The sequence below is a fragment of the Oreochromis aureus genome, linkage group 23 (assembly GCF_013358895.1).
Source record: "Oreochromis aureus strain Israel breed Guangdong linkage group 23, ZZ_aureus, whole genome shotgun sequence".
In the NCBI taxonomy this organism is placed as follows: Eukaryota; Metazoa; Chordata; class Actinopteri; order Cichliformes; family Cichlidae; genus Oreochromis; species Oreochromis aureus.
In genome coordinates this window covers 30,408,457-30,425,336 of record NC_052963.1, presented here as the reverse complement: position 1 = coordinate 30,425,336, position 16,880 = coordinate 30,408,457, and the positions used below count along the sequence as shown (strand labels likewise).

Below are 16,880 nucleotides of genomic sequence, written 5' to 3'. Positions count from 1 at the left end.
CACCATAGACAGAAAGAACACAGAAGTGGGACCAGGGCAGGCACAGAACAGAAACCTAACAAATGGCAAATCATAACAGTGTGGCGGACCACCAGGTGGCTCCACTCACACCCAAGTTGAAGGGAAGTGCTGGGGTGGAGATTTTGGCGCTTACTGTATGTGAAGTTCTTTTAGAGGGTCAGTTAATAAAGTTGGAGTGAGACACTGAGACCTCTCCTGTCGTTATTACATACCTCCACATTGGTGACCCCTGTGGCGAACATGCTAGGGCTCGACGACGAGGCCAGCTCCGGCCTGGAAGCATCGGCTGCCGCCGGACTTCCACCTCCGCCGATGGCTGCGTTTGCTGTGGCGCTTAAATTGCCGGATTTTTGGCTTCAAGACCCGCCTTCATGGTTCGTCCACGTAGAAGCTCGGTTTGCTCTTCGTGGAGTTTCAGCCGACGATACTAAATACCACCATGTGGTGGCCTCACTTGACCCGCTGTCAACCCGCTGCGTGATGACTCTCCTCCGGGACCCCCCAGCCCAAGCCAAGTACTCCGCCCTCAAGGTGCTGCTGCTGCGGCGTTACTCCCTCTCTGATGCTGAGCGGGCCGAGAAACTCCTTTCCCTCGCGGGCCCGGGCGACGGCACCGCTCTCGAGCTCATGGAGAGCATGCTGTCCTTACTGGGCACGGATGACGGAGGATTCCTCTTCACCCACCTCTTTCTCCGACAGCTGCCGGCTCCGGTGCGCGCTGGCCTTGCCAACTCCCCGCTATTGGCCACGAAGGATTACCGCTCCCTTGCGGAAGAGGCGGATCGCATCCTCCTGGCTACCAGGAGTTTCAGCGTCCAGGCGATTGTCCCGGACTCACCAGCGGTTTCCCCCACCCCCTCACCGATGCTCCAGGGGCCCTCTGACTCGTCCACGGTGGCTGGAATCACTGCACGGCGGCACCGCGGAAAAGGGCTTTGTTTTTATCACCAGCGTTTTGGCGCGAAGGCACGGCGCTGTCTCCCGCCTTGCAGTTTCCAGACCCAGGGAAACGGGCACGCCAGCGCTCTGTAGCAGCCGCGACCGCTGGCAACAAGGAACGGCTGCTGTTCATAGAGGACTCACGCTCGGGGAGGCGTTTCCTGGTGGACTCCGGCTCACAGAAGAGCCTTCTTCCTCCGGCTGGCTCGGACAGGCTAGCTGAGGGCTGCTGGCCATCGCTAACTGCGGCTAATGGCTCCCCCATCAAAACCTTCGGTGAAAGGTTGGTGACTGTTTGCTTTCATGACCGTGACTTTCAGTGGAACTTTGTTGTTGCTGCTAGCTCTGTGCCTATAATAGGCGCTGATTTTCTTTGTGCTCACGGACTGCTGGTTGACGTTGCTCACAGACGTTTAATTGATGCTGTGTCATTTTCCTCATTACCCTGTTTGACTCGGGGTGCTCAGCCCGTGGTGCATGCTAACTCAGTAGCTTCGGGTGACGCTTTTCAGTGTTTGCTTTCTGAGTTTCCTTCACTCACTATCCCCACTTTCTCGAGCACTGTGACGAAGCACGGGGTGGAGCATTACGTAACTACAGTAGGGCCCCCGGTGTTCGCGCGCGCGCCGCCTCAGCCCTGCCAAACTGGCTGTTGCTCGGGAAGAGTTTGCCACCATGGAGCGCCTGGGCATCGTGCAGCATTCGAATAGTGCCTGGGCTTCCCCGTTACACATGGTGCCCAAATCCGACGGTCGGTGGCGACCTTGTGGGGATTTCCGCCGTCTCAATAATGTCACAGAGAACGATCGTTATCCCATTCCCCACATCCAAGATTTTTCCGCCCATCTTGTGGGGACCTCGGTTTTTTCGAAGATCGATTTGGTACGGGGATATCACCAGGTTCCCGTGCGCGCGGAGGATGTCCCTAAAACCGCCGTCATTACAGCTTTCGGCCTTTTCGAGTTTCTGCGCATGCCTTTTGGCCTGAAAGGTGCCGCCCAAACCTTCCAGCGGTTGATGGACTCGGTGTTGCGCGGGCTGCCCTTTGTTTTTGTATATCTTGATGATATACTGGTGGCCAGCGGCTCGGAGGAGCAACACATGTTACATCTGCGTCAGGTTTTTCGCCGTTTGGCGGAGCATGGACTGATCATTAATCCGTCTGGCCCGCGGTTCTCGACTTCCTCGGGCACCGTATTTCCGCCGAGGGCGCGGTTCCGTTGCCTGACAAAGTACGAGCTGTTTCAGATTTTCCGCGTCCCACGAATGTTAAGGCACTGCAAGAATTTTTGGGGATGGTGAATTTTTACAACCGTTTTCTCCCCAGAGCGGCGCATCTGCTGAAGCCCCTTTATGGGGCGTTAAAAGGTAAAAAGGCTAATGACTCCATTGACTGGTTTCCGGAAGGCATCCAAGCGTTTTCTGATGCTAAGTCGGCGTTAGCTAATGCTGCCCTTCTGGCCCACCCATCCCCATCAGCGCCGATTGCGTTGACCACTGATGCGTCGGACATAGCGGTGGGTGCGGTGCTGGAACAGCGAATCTCGGGTGTCTGGCAACCGCTCGCCTTTTTCAGCCGTACGCTACGTGACAGCGAGCGCAATTACAGTTGTTACGTTCTTTGTCTAGGCGTGTATGAACGCAACAAGAAATTGGCCCACACACAGACCACCCAAGTAAATACACAAACAACAATATCTTCTAAAATGCTAAGCAGCCATTTATTAGCTTCAGCAGTGAGCAATGCCAAAAACAACAAACAAAACTCCCTAATGGTCCCTATGCTTTCCTATTCAAACGAAAACCAAACAAAAGACAATTCACTTACCTAACTTTCTAAACGGAAAACAGGAGAAAACTCAGTCAACAAAAAGTGGCTTCTCACGCCTACTAGGCTGCTGCAGTGAAGAATATGTACAAGGTGAACATAATACACAATTGCGACTTGACAAGACTATTTACAACTAGTTACAAAACTAAAATACTAACACCAGACACCCGAGTGGAACCTAGTGGATACACAGACGGACCAGCCCAAAAACACAAAGACAGAGGACGTGACTTAAATACACACAGGGAAACACAGGGAGATTACACACAGGTGGGGAACACAGCTGGGAATAATCAACAAGACGAGACAGAGGTAAAACTGAACACACTCACATGAGACGCAGACCTTCACAATAAAACAGGAAACGAGAACAAATCCTTAAACATAACATAAAACAGAACACTGACAACATTAAATCATAACATTTCCCCCCACCCAAAAATCAAACATTTAACCCCAAATGAAAATGTTTGATTCATGACCTAGAGAGCCATGAATGCTGTAGTCCTAGAGGACCAGCGCACAAGGCACTGGCCGCTATTCTGCAGGCAGACGGAATGCTGAGCGGTCCTCCGGACCCTCCAGCGAAGACGGACGAAGGCTGGACAGGCCCCTCGGACCCTCCAGCGGAGACGGACGAAGGCTGGACAGGCCCCTCGGACCCTCCAGCGAAGACGAATGTTGGCTGGACAGGCCCCTTGGACCCCTCCAGCGGAGACGAATGAAGGCTGGACAGGCCCCTCGGACCCTCCAGCTGAAACAGAATGCTGAAGCGGTCCTCCGGACCCTCCAGCGGAGGCAGACGAATGCCGGACGGGCCGCTCGGACCCTCCAGCTGAAACAGAATGCTGAAGCGGTCCCTCGGACCCTCCAGTGACGACGAATGAATGCTGAAGCGGTCCCTTGGACCCTCCAGCGACGACGAATGAATGCTGAAGCGGTCCCTTGGACCCTCCAGCGACAACAAATGCTGAAGCGGTCCCTTGGACCCTCCAGCGACGACAAATGCTGAAGCGGTCCCTTGGACCCTCCAGCGACGACGAATGAATGCTGAAGCGGTCCCTTGGACCCTCCAGCGACGACGAATGAATGCTGAAGCGGTCCCTTGGACCCTCCAGCGACGACAAATGCTGAAGCGGTCCCTTGGACCCTCCAGCGACGACGAATGAATGCTGAAGCGGTCCCTTGGACCCTCCAGCGACGACGAATGAATGCTGAAGCGGTCCCTTGGACCCTCCAGCGACGACAGAATGCTGAAGCGGTCCCTTGGACCCTCCAGCGGAGACAGACGGTATCCCGGACGAGCCCCCAATTCTGTTACGTTCTTTGTCTAGGCGTGTATGAACGCAACAAGAAATTGGCCCACACAGTGTTTTTGACAGGGAGCTACTGGCTCTCCATCTGGCGACTCGTCATTTCCGTTTTTTTCTTGAGGGTCGTCACTTTACCGCATACGTGGACCACAAACCCTTGACGTTTGCCATGTCCAAGGTTTCTGATCCATGGAGTGCACGCCAGCAGCGCCAGTTGGCAGCCATATCTGAGTTTACCACGGACATTCAGCACGTGGCTGGTAAATCCAATCATGTGGCTGACTGTTTGTCCCGTGCGCTGGTTTCTCCCGTCTTTCTCGGCATGGACTACTCCGCCATGGCTGCCGATCAGAGCAGTGACCCAGACATCCTCGCGCTTAAATCCACGCAGACGGGCCTAATACTGGAGGACAGACCTGTGCAGGACGGCGGTCCCCTCCTCCGGCCGCCCTCGCCCGGTGGTTCCCGTTTCCTGGCGTCGTCAAGTTTTTGACTCGGTACATGCTCTCTCTCATCCGGGGGTCCGGGCCTCTGTTAAACTGGTCAGCTCTAAATTTGTTTGGCCGGGCCTTCGCAAATCGGTTAAGGAATGGGCAGCGGCATGCATTCCTTGCCAGCGTGCGAAGGTTCATAAACACACCAAGGCGCCCCTGGAGCAGTTCTTCATACCCGGCAAACGTTTCGACCATGTGCATGTCGATCTCGTGGGTCCTCTGCCGCAGTCACAAGGTTTTATGCACCTTTTGACTATTGTTGACCGCACCACCAGGTGGCCGGAGGCGGTCCCCCTGGCGTCCACTACCGCAGCAGTGGTGGCCAAGGCTTTTTTGTCGACCTGGGTCTCGCGTTTCGGCCCCCCCGCGGACATTACCTCAGACAGAGGCCCCCAGTTCATTTCCGAGCTTTGGTCGGCCATGGCTGATGGCCTGGGGGCCAAGGTCCACCGCACAACTGCATACAACCCGCAAGCTAATGGGATGTGCGAACGGTTCCACCGGTCCCTTAAGGCTGCTTTTCGCGCCTCCTTAAAGGATGGCAATTGGGTTGACCGCCACCCGTGGGTTTTGCTTGGGCTGCGCTCTGCGGTTAAGGAGGATCTCGGCGCTTCCCCAGCTGAGCTAGTGTTTGGTCAGCCCCTCTGTGAAGTTCTTTTAGAGGGTCAGTTAATAAAGTTGGAGTGAGACACTGAGACCTCTCCTGTCGTTATTACATACCTCCACAACAGAATACATACTCAGAATAAACAAAAGCATAAAGAAACACAAAACACTGAGTCGGCAGACTCAGGACCATGACAGAGGGTCCTTGTGACTGTTCAACTTATAGCCAAGCATCTCACTGATCACTCTCTTGGTAATGGTGGCGGTAGGTATTGTCCGTAGTGCTGCATTCACATAATCTAGTAGCTCTTCTGAGGGTACTTCACTTAGTCTTGGTAACCGGCTACGGAGGATCCAGGTTTCAAGCTTTGCCATGATCCTGTCTTTCCGGTCAGTTCCTCTCGCACTTAACGATCTTTCTTCCATCATAATAATCGGAGACTAAAAACTGACATACATAACTGAGACAAGCAGCACCTTAGCATACATGTTTTCCCATCCTATTCATTTGGTTATTTTTGATTCAAAAAGTAAACAAAATAAACTGTGCTGATTTGTTCTACATTTGAATTGACAATCCATTGCACATGAATCAAACAATCCCTCCTTTGGGGTATTAATGTTTTGCGTATAACTATATTTTGTTATGTTTCTTTTAATTAATAACTACACCAGTTGGCTGGCTGAGGTAGCTGAGAGCCGTTACCATTTGTACCTAACACACTGCATACTCTGTAGTGACATCATCATGCTCTCATACACATTTACCACATTAGTATAGCCAGAGAAATGCCTGTAGATATAGACAAACATTTGTATATAAAGAAAACATAAATCCTTAAAAAAACAAACAGCTAGCTTTTTCTTTTCTTCAGCTCTTCCTGAAGCACAATTATTCAACATCTCACATCTTAGTGTAGCCCAAATCTACCTGGCAATGCTTCAGGCTAGGTGGGAGTATGTGAACGGTTGTGGTGTGTGTGTGTGTGTGTGTGTGTGTGTACCTGGCAGAGTTCTCGGCCAGTCTCAGTGAACAGATGGTCCTCCAGCAGGTAATAATGACCCAAGACAAACTCTTAAATTGATTATGCCTTTGTGAGAGCATAGATACAAAGGATCACTGCCATTATGTGTGTGTGGGGGAGAAAGACATGAAAAAGAAAGATAGCAAGTACTCCGAGTATCAGCCCAAATGTATGATTTATTTTTAAAAGCACAAGGAAAAGGGTAAAATGGATTGAGATTCCATTATTGTTAGGATTACAACAACAGCCGGTGATTCGATTTCTTATGGCAGATATTGCATGGCTGGCTGCAAATCAGTATTGATGACTTTCTTATGAAATCTAACCCTGAATAAATTATAACGATAAGTTACACGGTTTTATTATGACATTTTTGTCATAAAAATGTGTTATAACTATAACAAAATTATACTAACTACAGTAATATGTGAAGAGAGCAATATCACAGTCTAAATAAGTAATAAACACAAACAGTGCTTTTATCAGTCTTTATTTGTCCACCAGCCAAAAGTTTATCTAGAGTATTTAACTCATGTTGTATCTTTCTGAATTATCACCAAGTAATTTGGCTCATGCCTATTTGTCTTGTGTAGCTCTTGCTCTGCTAATAAATGATTTGGAAACTGATCAAGAATAGTTTTAATTTGACTAAAAACCTGGTTTACACCAAAAAGGAATATTTCAGTGTAAATGAATCAACCCCCAGCTGTCACATTATATTTCACAATCCTCAAACCAAATGCAGAGTAGGAAGAGTCTTCCACTCAAACATATTAATCAGCCCAAGGTCTAAACTTAGGTTGAGTCATTTGAACATCTTACACTCAATCGCTCATACCACATTTGTGTGTATGGAAATTGTGTGTGTATAAGAAATAAGCAATTAACTGAAACATGCAAACATGCATGGAAATTCAGTATAATAGGCAAAAAAAGTGTTTGTACAGATCTAATGAGGTTGAAAGTCATATGGTATGACTATATTTACTCTTCATCACAGCCTGATATCTCTTAGGCAAGCTTTCTTGTAATCGTTTTAACTATACTTCTGTAATAGGCTTCTTGAAGGACAAAGGTCTTGTCTGGATATTGGCTGCTTTTTGTTCAGTTCTCTGTCAAGATGCTTCAATAATGTTGAGGTCTGGCCTCTAGGAAGGCCAGTCTATAACTAACAGTCTTCCATTATGTTTTTGTCCTATTCCAGTATAATTTTAGTATATGAATTGCCAGTATGTTTAGGATCATCGCCATGTTGAAAAAACAAACCTTTTGAAAGCCTCCGCCTTGTTTTACAGATGGCTGTACAATGATTGTTCTCCTCCCCTGACCTCATCTGCACATACTGACTACTACCTGAAACGAATGTTTGAAATTCAGAGTGTTCACTCCATAAGACCTGTTGAACTAAAGAAATAGGGGAAAAATATATCTTTGGGACAGGCTGCTAGTAACAAAGCGCTTACAGATACAATTTTAAATTGATGGTTTGTTAAGTTTGTCTGTGTAGACAAACTTAACAAACCATCAAAAGGTTAGGTGCCTTTGTTGGACGGCTCCACACTTTTACAAACTGAACTTTTACAATGTCCTTTTAAAGAGGTGTATATGGGGGAAATACTAATCATCAAAATTTACATAGGTATAATTTACAGTGCCATTACTCAATCTGTAGTCAAAAAAATGATCTAAACTTCTTTATTTGGAGGATAGTTTAGGTTTAAATGTAATTAATACTTTTGCTGTTTCTCTGTCCTCTAAGGTGAGGTCAAGCCTCTTCATGGCTAAAATATAGAAGCATGCTCACAAGGCACTCAGTACAGAAAAAAATTACATCAGCTTCATATCTGAGGCTTATTTCTTTTTGACAACAGAGAGATAGGTCACAATATAGCAAGGTCGATTCATTTGATGAGTACAGCCTCTGTACATTCCATTTCAATGAGTCAGATGAAAATTTTGAGGTATACTACAAATCCCACTATAAAGTGGACAATATAGCATATAATTCAAACAGTAATTTACTCACCCAGCTGATTGGCTGTTTTGGAGCAAAGTCTAACACTTCAGCATTTGCTTGAAAGCTGGATGGAATTATTGTTGCTCAAATCAAGGCTAAAAACAAGGAAAAACACAAGAAGATAATTAATAAAAAGAAGAAAAGGGGTATAATAAAGTTATAGAAGCGATTATGAATATAAAGAAAAAAACAGAAATGGCTGAATGTCAAAATCTCAGTCAGCCCTAAGGCAATTGATAATTTAGATATGAATACTCTCCCTTAAGTATTCAGATCAAAATGAGGCATACACACAGCACGCAGAGTGCCCTTCCTGCAGGCCTTATTAGTTGCCATTGGCAGGACAAAATGTGCAGTGGTTATATCATGGCCAGTGGCTCAAAAAGAGGCTCAAGTAATGACTACTGACAAAAAGACAACATTACAAATTAATACTGAATGTAACAAGGTGAAGATCCTGCCTCTTTTGAACTTAAAAGGTGATGATAATTTAATTCAAGGGCAGAATTTTTTCAATTGCTGCTACTCATGTACAAAGTAAAAAAATACATGACTGTAGCCTGCTTAGCAGCACAGCTGTTTAATGGCAAAAATTCTTGCAGTTAAAATCAAGGATCCTAGATTTTGAAAATCCTAGGTGACTTTCTTCTTGAGTTATAGCACTTACAGGATTTTTAGAAAACTTGACCTTGACATTGCATCAATGGTATTTGAAGGTTTTTGCAGGATTTTTAATAAATACAGTTATGGTATGAATGGTATGATATCCCAGGGGAGTTATTGCCCTCACACAACATTTTCAGAGAACTTGACTTCTGACCTGGGATAGCAGATTTGTTTAGCACTTAGTTTAACATGATGTTAAGCAAGGTAAGTATTTAGCTGTTGATAATTGTTATAGCACAGCTGCTTAACATCAGCTTATTATTATAGATTAATAATACTATATTATGGTCATTGTGAGCATGTATGCAGGCTGATGTTAGCATACTGTACAGCCTCAGAGCACTTCGGATTTGGTTAAACTGGGATTTCACATTAAAAGAGAAACATGATCCTTCAATCCACTAAATCCACACTGACTCTGATCTCTGTCCTTGCAAACTTTCTGTCTGTCAGCAGCAGAGAGCTGCTTAGAGGAGTATAGCTGGACAAACTGACTTCATCTGGCTGACTGACAGCACAATTGTACCTGGGAGAAAATACCTTGAATGTAAGCTCAGCATGGCAACAATCAATATTCAATTCTTTTTAAACTGCTGTTCACTTGTACTTTGGCTTCAGTTCACAATAATGCACCTCAGTTACATCTCTGGCATCCACCAGCTTTCTCTGTAGTCAGAGCACCAATACATGAAAATTAAACCTTTAATTAAAAAAAGAAAAATCATTGTTGGGCCATTATTTTTCATATGTTTTTTTGTTTATCTACTTATTGAAATTATCTACATATTTGAACAAACTTTGATAGTAACAACAACCACAGCTGCACATAGCACATGCACCACTATCTACTGAAATGTGTGCATGTGAAACTAAAATTATAGTTTCTTACTCAAAATAAATGAATGAATGAATTAAAAAATTTTGCCTAAATAGTCTGTTAGTAAACCCACACAGCAAACCATGCTATTTGAAAGGGTTGTTTCCATTTATTTATGCTGCAGCATTTTAACAAGAGAGTCTATGGGAATTGCTTGCTTTACAAATCAGTCTCAAGTGGCCATTTGAGGATTTGTCATTTCTGGTACTTGAGAGTTTGCTCTTTTATAACAGATCTAGAAGCTGCTGCTGCAGCTAGTCATGCAGACTGGTTAATCAGAAAACTAAGTGTTACGGCCTGTGGCCATAAGAAGTCTGTGTGAGCTGCTGTGTTGTGTTCCTTTACTGTGTCTTAAGACTCTCTGCAGGTCCTTCTTCTAATAAAGAGCAGTGAGCTGCTGATTGGACCATGGGGCATGTGACTGGGTTCAAAAAGCCGCTCTGACAGCTGCCGGGAGAGAGAGAAGCAAGCGAGTGGGAGAGTGAGCAGTTTTGACAGCAGACGCGGACCTGGCCCTGGTTTCTGAATTCTTGTGCTGCTTTGTATATGTGTAAGCGTGCTCTGTGAGAGCTGCCACTTGTGTGTATAAATTCAGTGCTTATGCGTGCATAGGCTGAAGCTGAAGGGGTGAGACGCCTTTTCTTTTGAACTGTTTCCTCCTGTTTCTGGGCTAGGAAGCGAGGGATAGTATTGTCATTTGTTTGTTTTGTTTCTTTCTTAGGGTTTAGTTAGTTGGTTTAGTTGGTATTCTTTATTATTTTGGCCTGGGTTCACCCTGGAGCTATGCTTCCTGACACTAAATAAAATCACCTTTTTTACTCATAACCGGTTTCGGTTGTTTTGTTTGGGGACCAGGGCGGGTACTTGCTTCTCTCTCCTCAAATCTTATGTGCGTCTCTACACGCCTAGATTAGGAGTGTAACACTAAGATTGCTATGAATGGGACTGTAAAGCAATGTATATGCAGTGTTAGAAAAATAACCATCTTACACCATGAGCATTTTTACATGGTCTTGATTTACTCATCACCACCGTTAAATAATTCTTAAATGAGAGGTAGTAGTAAATGAGAGGAGCAGGCGCATCTTGTACACGCTGAGCTGCTGCAAAAAACGACACAGCACAGCAGCCAGCGCAACAAATTTTGGATCCTTAGCTCTTTGTTAGCGGTGAGCGCAGCGCATGCCGCGTCCTTTATGCTGCGCGGTGTAACTCACGACAATGGTCCCTGGTCAACCCTGACTTTGTGTTAAAGTAATACTAAAGTAATAATGGTATTTCTGACCACTGGTATAGCTCAACTTTACCCTTTCAACAGCTACAGAAAGTTAAGGGACCTAGCTTGTATGAGCCCTATGGGATATTCATATAGAGATCCTCCAGCTTCAAACTGTATTACCCTTCCAGGACCTGAAGCTGAGTAAAGCACCCCTCCGACAGCCAAACCCATCTGTTCTCTGATTGGATTGTTATATTTAGGATTGACATGACATTGACGAATCAGCTGAAAGGAAGAAAAACTAGGTCAAAATTCGTACTCGTAAGTTGAAACTCACACACAGCCAGGGAACTTGAGCCCAGAGTTTTACACGTAGTTTTTTGCTTTGTATCTGTAACCAGACCTTAACAAAAACAATTTGTAACTTGTGAAAATATTTTTTACAAACACAAATCTTTTTTACAAACACACAAATTCTCATCTATAGATGCACAGACGTAAAGATATTTTGGTTTACAACATGAAGTTTAAAGTGTGTCTGTGTTATGTGTTTCTGCTGGGAATGAGGTTGGACATCAGTGTTATTTTTCCACCATTACCATTGTATCAAATCTTCGTTGCAAAATAATTCATCAGCAAAGATGGCAGCACAGATTTTTGCAATATAACGGTCTCACTTTTGTACAGTGTGAGGAGGTGATGATTGGTCAGCCATCTTTAAATACAGTCTATAATTTATGCATTTAACATAAGAAAAACCCCATGAAAGTATTTAGCTGAACATGTCAAAAGGTAGAGTCTTAAACAGACTATTTTAAACACTTTTTTCCCACAAAACTAGTCTGCAGCTCTATTATACAACCCTATTTTTTTTGTCTAACGTGCGTCATAAGTTATTTTTATTATTATTATTACAGGATCAGAAAAAAACAGACGTATGAATCCTTCTAAAAGCTCTTTCGTCTGTAATCTGTAACTCAACATTTCTCCAAGACCTGTTTCCCAAGGTCAGAAGCAGGACGTACACTTCAGCAGGACCTAAAACTAATACTAATGAAAATCGCAGACAATGCATCTCATACCACATAGTTCCACACTGTTGTCTCGAATCAGTATAAAATGAATTCTAAGATTTAAGACCAACATACAATAGTCTTACCCATTCAAAATTCTGCATAGTAACCCTTTATTTTGAAATGTCAGCTCAACCTGATGGCATGGCTCTCTCTACACATTTACTTTAAAAAACACTTAATAAACATATTTACATATAATGTAAATGGATATGGCTTTTCAATAAAAAATGTTCTCAATAAGTGCTTTAGCCTAAACTAAAAACGGATATTCAAAAACTCTCATCGATCACAAGTTGTACATATATTATTATTTTTCTTTATACAGATTCACTATCTGGGTATAACTGACTACCTGAGATGTGAGACCACAATAATTTTTACATTAAGGATGTAATGCACTCCTAAAAACAAATATAGACTTCTAATGGTCCAGTACTGTACCCATTTAACATTCCTTCTGAATGGCAGATGACTGTTGAAAACTGTGTTTCATTATACTGTACATGATTCCACGAGTCAAAGAAAAAGACATTTAATGTGCATGCGATCCAGGGAGTATCAAACTCTAACTACAATTTTATTTGTCTGACCCAGTTCCCAGACTCGCAAGTTCTGGCATCCACAGGCAGCCTACTGAGCTCTTGGGCAGTTGGCTGCTGGTGAGACAGTTCTATCTGGTAATGTGTTGGCTGCAGCACTCTTAACTTGGGCTGGGATCTGTCTCTATAGCCATCTGGACTGCTGGTCCATCTAGTTTTCCCACTTTGATCTCTTCATCTCCATCTGTCTCAGTGACTTAACCCACTGACTGACTTTGCAAACATCCATCTGACTTGCTAGTTTTTAGCTTTCTCATTGAATGATTGCACATTTGTCTTTTTGACTGAGTACTCAAATGGATTATCTGTCTAAATCAGTGGGTCATTGACCATTAAATTGTGACTCTGATTGTGACCCACACTTGAAGAATACGCATTGAAAAATACATAGTCACATCCAAAAATGATCAAATTTGCAAGTGGTCTCAAACACACTTTCTCACTTCTTCTTTCAGCGGATGTAAGGATTGGTGCTGATGTGAATAATGATGTGAATTTGACAGTGCGAATATTTTAAATATAACATAATAATATAATCAAATTTAAATGTGTATTATTCTGTTCATATAACGGAATATAGTCCAACATTCCAAGCACATACGCTGTTGCCATGCAAAAAAGCAAACAAAAAAAACCCCACATTATGAACAAACTAAAATATAATATAACTAAAATATTGATTGCATTGTTATATAACAGAGCAATTCTTCCTTTCAAACTGTCAGTGTGAGTCTTCACTTTACAGATCTTTTGTGAGTCAGATAATGCAGATGGCATGGAACTGGATGCCAAGTTAGAATATGACACAAAGATCTAATATTATTTCATATTACTTTGCAAGCTAGCTTAATGTAGCTTAACAGTTGGTAAACTGTTGGTAAAAAGATTGAAATTCAACATACATACATAACAACATACATAACAAAGTACAACAAGCTAGCCTAATATCAGACAATGATTATCAGATACATTTTAGTATGCTATCCCTTAGATGCTGATCAGCTGATCATGCTGTTAACTTACTGTTAAAATACTGTTAAAATTTTCATCATCTTGTCTCATCAAGCACATGATTTTTATTGCATGTTTCAGTTCTAAATCAGGTATACAAATGTCTTTTGGCTTCTCCCTCTTTCACAAGGAGCGTGCTTGTCCTTCGTCTGACTTCCAAGGGACTTGTGTCCTGTTCTATTCGCAAACCATAAATTTTTTGCATGTTAGGCAAATGTGTAAACCACTACACTAACTACTTCAAAACCAGGTTATAACTTTTGTATATGTCTAAGACTTTTGTTTTGAGCCAAGGATGGCTAAAATAAGCTGAAATAAAATATATTTTTTCACACAGATCTCATTAATTCTCCATGGCCTTAATTAACATAGATAAAACCGTTTTATATGTGCTAAATAACAAGAGAATACAGCAAGAGAAAGGCAAAGACACAAAAAGAGGAGACATAAATATGTATGGGTCGGAGCATTTGTGATGTAGCCTTTACAACAGCAAACACCAGGATATAAAAAAATAAACCTAACTATGAGTGTGAAAATTGTTATATTAGACTGACTTATTAACAGTGTTGGGAAGGTTACTTTTAAAATGTATTCCACTACAGATTACAGAATACATGCCCCAAAATGTATTCTGTAACGTATTCCGTTACGTTACTCAATGAGAGTAACGTATTCTGAATACTTTGGATTACTTAGTATATTATCATGCTGTTTACAATTGCTGTGATTTATTACTGTTACTGAAGGTCCACGGCTCCGAAACGTAGTAAAGGGACCTCTGGCTAATACGTCGGGTTCCGTGTCGGGCTGGTAGCCGAAAACTAGCTTTACTTTGTTGTCTTGGTGAACTTTGCTTGCGGGAGACAGAGAGAGGCGTTGAAAGGCTGCTCCAACGGAACTTATTTTTTCCGGAGGAAAACACGAACACAGTGTACAGTTGAGTCTTAATAGCTTAATTACAAATGGGCTCGTCAGGCACTCTTCTTGGCTGCTGTGGTTATTATTATATTTACATGCTTCCAGCTCCCGTTTTTGCTCCGTGACAGCTCGGACGTTTCCTTTTTCTCCCTCCCTCGCTCACAGACACATAACGGGTATGGTAGTCCATTCTCCCTGCAGCACGGACTACACTGCCCATCAGGCTACATTCTTTAGGGCCATGCCTGTAGCATTCTGTCTATTAGCTTAGCGCAACAACAACAACAAAGAGGCGCTCTCTCACCCAGGAAACGCGCAGAGAGAGAGCGTGTCACCCTGTAACCATGGCAACCGTAACGCTGCCTCCTGGAACAACAGAACGTAGCTGTCAAACAAACCCAAACAGTCCTGACCCGCGGAATATGAAACAGGGAAGTACCGCCGTGTAATCCATTTATTTCAACAGAGTAACTGTATTCTGAATACCACCTTTTTAAACGGTAACTGTAACGGAATACAGTTACTCATATTTTGTATTCTAAATACGTAACGGCGGTACATGTATTCCGTTACTCCCCAACACTGCTTATTAATCACTCAATTAGAAAACCAAATGCATTAAGTGAATTAAATTATAATGACAAAGTATCTATAAAGTATCTTCCTTTATTCCATGCTTTATTGGCTGCTCTAAATAAACTAATAAGTAGTAACAATTAAATAAAATGACGAATCAGTACAGATTTAGTACACTTTATTTATTAACAAATTAATAATGTTAAGGAGAATGCAGGTGGTGCTCTGTTTAATATAGCAATATCGCTGTTCTGTAATTTGCATACTTTACTGCACACAGGAATAAGAAAAAATACTCACTGAAATGTATCTTTTCATTCAGTTCAATTCAATTCAATTTTATTTATTCAGCACCAAATCACATCAGTCACTTTAAGGCAATTGATATTGTAAGGAAAAGACCCTGCAATTACAGAGAAAAACTCAACAATCAGATGACCCCCTATGAGCAAGCACATGGTGACGGTGAGAAGGAAAAACTCCCTTTTAACAGGAAGAAACCTGTGGCAGAACCAGGCTCAGTGAGTCTGCCACAGTTGGGGGTGAAATTCATTCGCTTCATTCAGTGTCAATTTAAGTTATGGTCGCATGTAGACTAATGCATCTAACTCATAAGTAGCATCCATTTTATGTGTAATGATAGTTTTAGACCTATGAGTGGAACATTTAATGCTGTTTTCAGTTTGTTCATTACATTATACATAGAACAGAAATGTATTAAACAAAAATAGTCCCTTCAAAAGGTCACCTCATATTATTGTTTCTTCTATTTATTTAGGCTTTCATCAGAATTGTTGTGTAAATCACTTTGATCTTATTGCATCACTTCCTGTTTAGAATCACCCATAATCGCTCTGGTTTCCAATATGACAAATGAGGAGGAGAAATACCTTTAGCCCTTAATCTCTGTCTTTTTATTATAGCAGCAGAAACCCTCTAAAAGCCATTGATTGGACTGTCTACGATTCATCTTGTTGGTAATTGGAAAACTCTTTAATGCTCAAGAGGAGCAATAGCTGGCAAAGCACAAAGCTTCTCAGTGTAGAAAACATACATATAGTTGGTTTGAACATTAGTTTAAAAGTTGCATTGATGCTGAGGTAACCTAAACAATTCAAAAAACATGGTGTCAAAAGAACCTGTTAAGGTATATATTTCTTTGGAGTTCTCTTTCTGCCCCGCTTAGGATTATAACTACAAGATCCAGTTTTCCTGGCTCTCTTTTGGTCCTCAGAGGCAGTCTGTTCCAGTTTGTGCTCTCAGTCCAAATATGTACAATAAGTTAATTAGTGATTCTAATTAACAGAATTTGGATGGCAGTCTGTCTCTCTATGTTAGTTATGAGATGGACTTTTGACCATGTGGTGTACCCCACTTCTTGCCCAATTATCAGCTGAATAAGCCTCCCTCAAACCCTGAGACTGATGGACTAGAGCAGGGGTCGGCAACCCGCGGCTCCGGAGCCGCATGCGGCTCTTTAGTCCTTATTTTGAGGCTCCGGGTGGTTTGGGAAAATAGAAGAAGAATTTCGCTGAAGTGCATTTTATTTGTGTTTAGTTCTTTTTTTAAACTTGTAGTTCTAGATTGGAAGATTATTGTGATTTTGAAATATAAAAATAAAATTATATCTTATTATTTTTTTCATGCTCAAAATAAGCGTCACACTCGCGGAAGCCGGTGTACCCGCCG

The 16,880-nt window shown here is 42.9% G+C and overlaps 1 protein-coding gene across 1 annotated transcript in view; it reads right to left on the bottom strand.

The window, feature by feature from the left end:
- LOC120436365 (inactive N-acetylated-alpha-linked acidic dipeptidase-like protein 2) overlaps positions 1–16,880 on the bottom strand; it is a 483,232-nt gene that overhangs the window by 314,113 nt on the left and 152,239 nt on the right. The window contains exon 4 of the mRNA XM_039607291.1: positions 8,256–8,341. The gene's annotated coding sequence lies outside the window, so the exon portion shown is untranslated. The remainder of the gene's footprint in view (positions 1–8,255; positions 8,342–16,880) is intronic.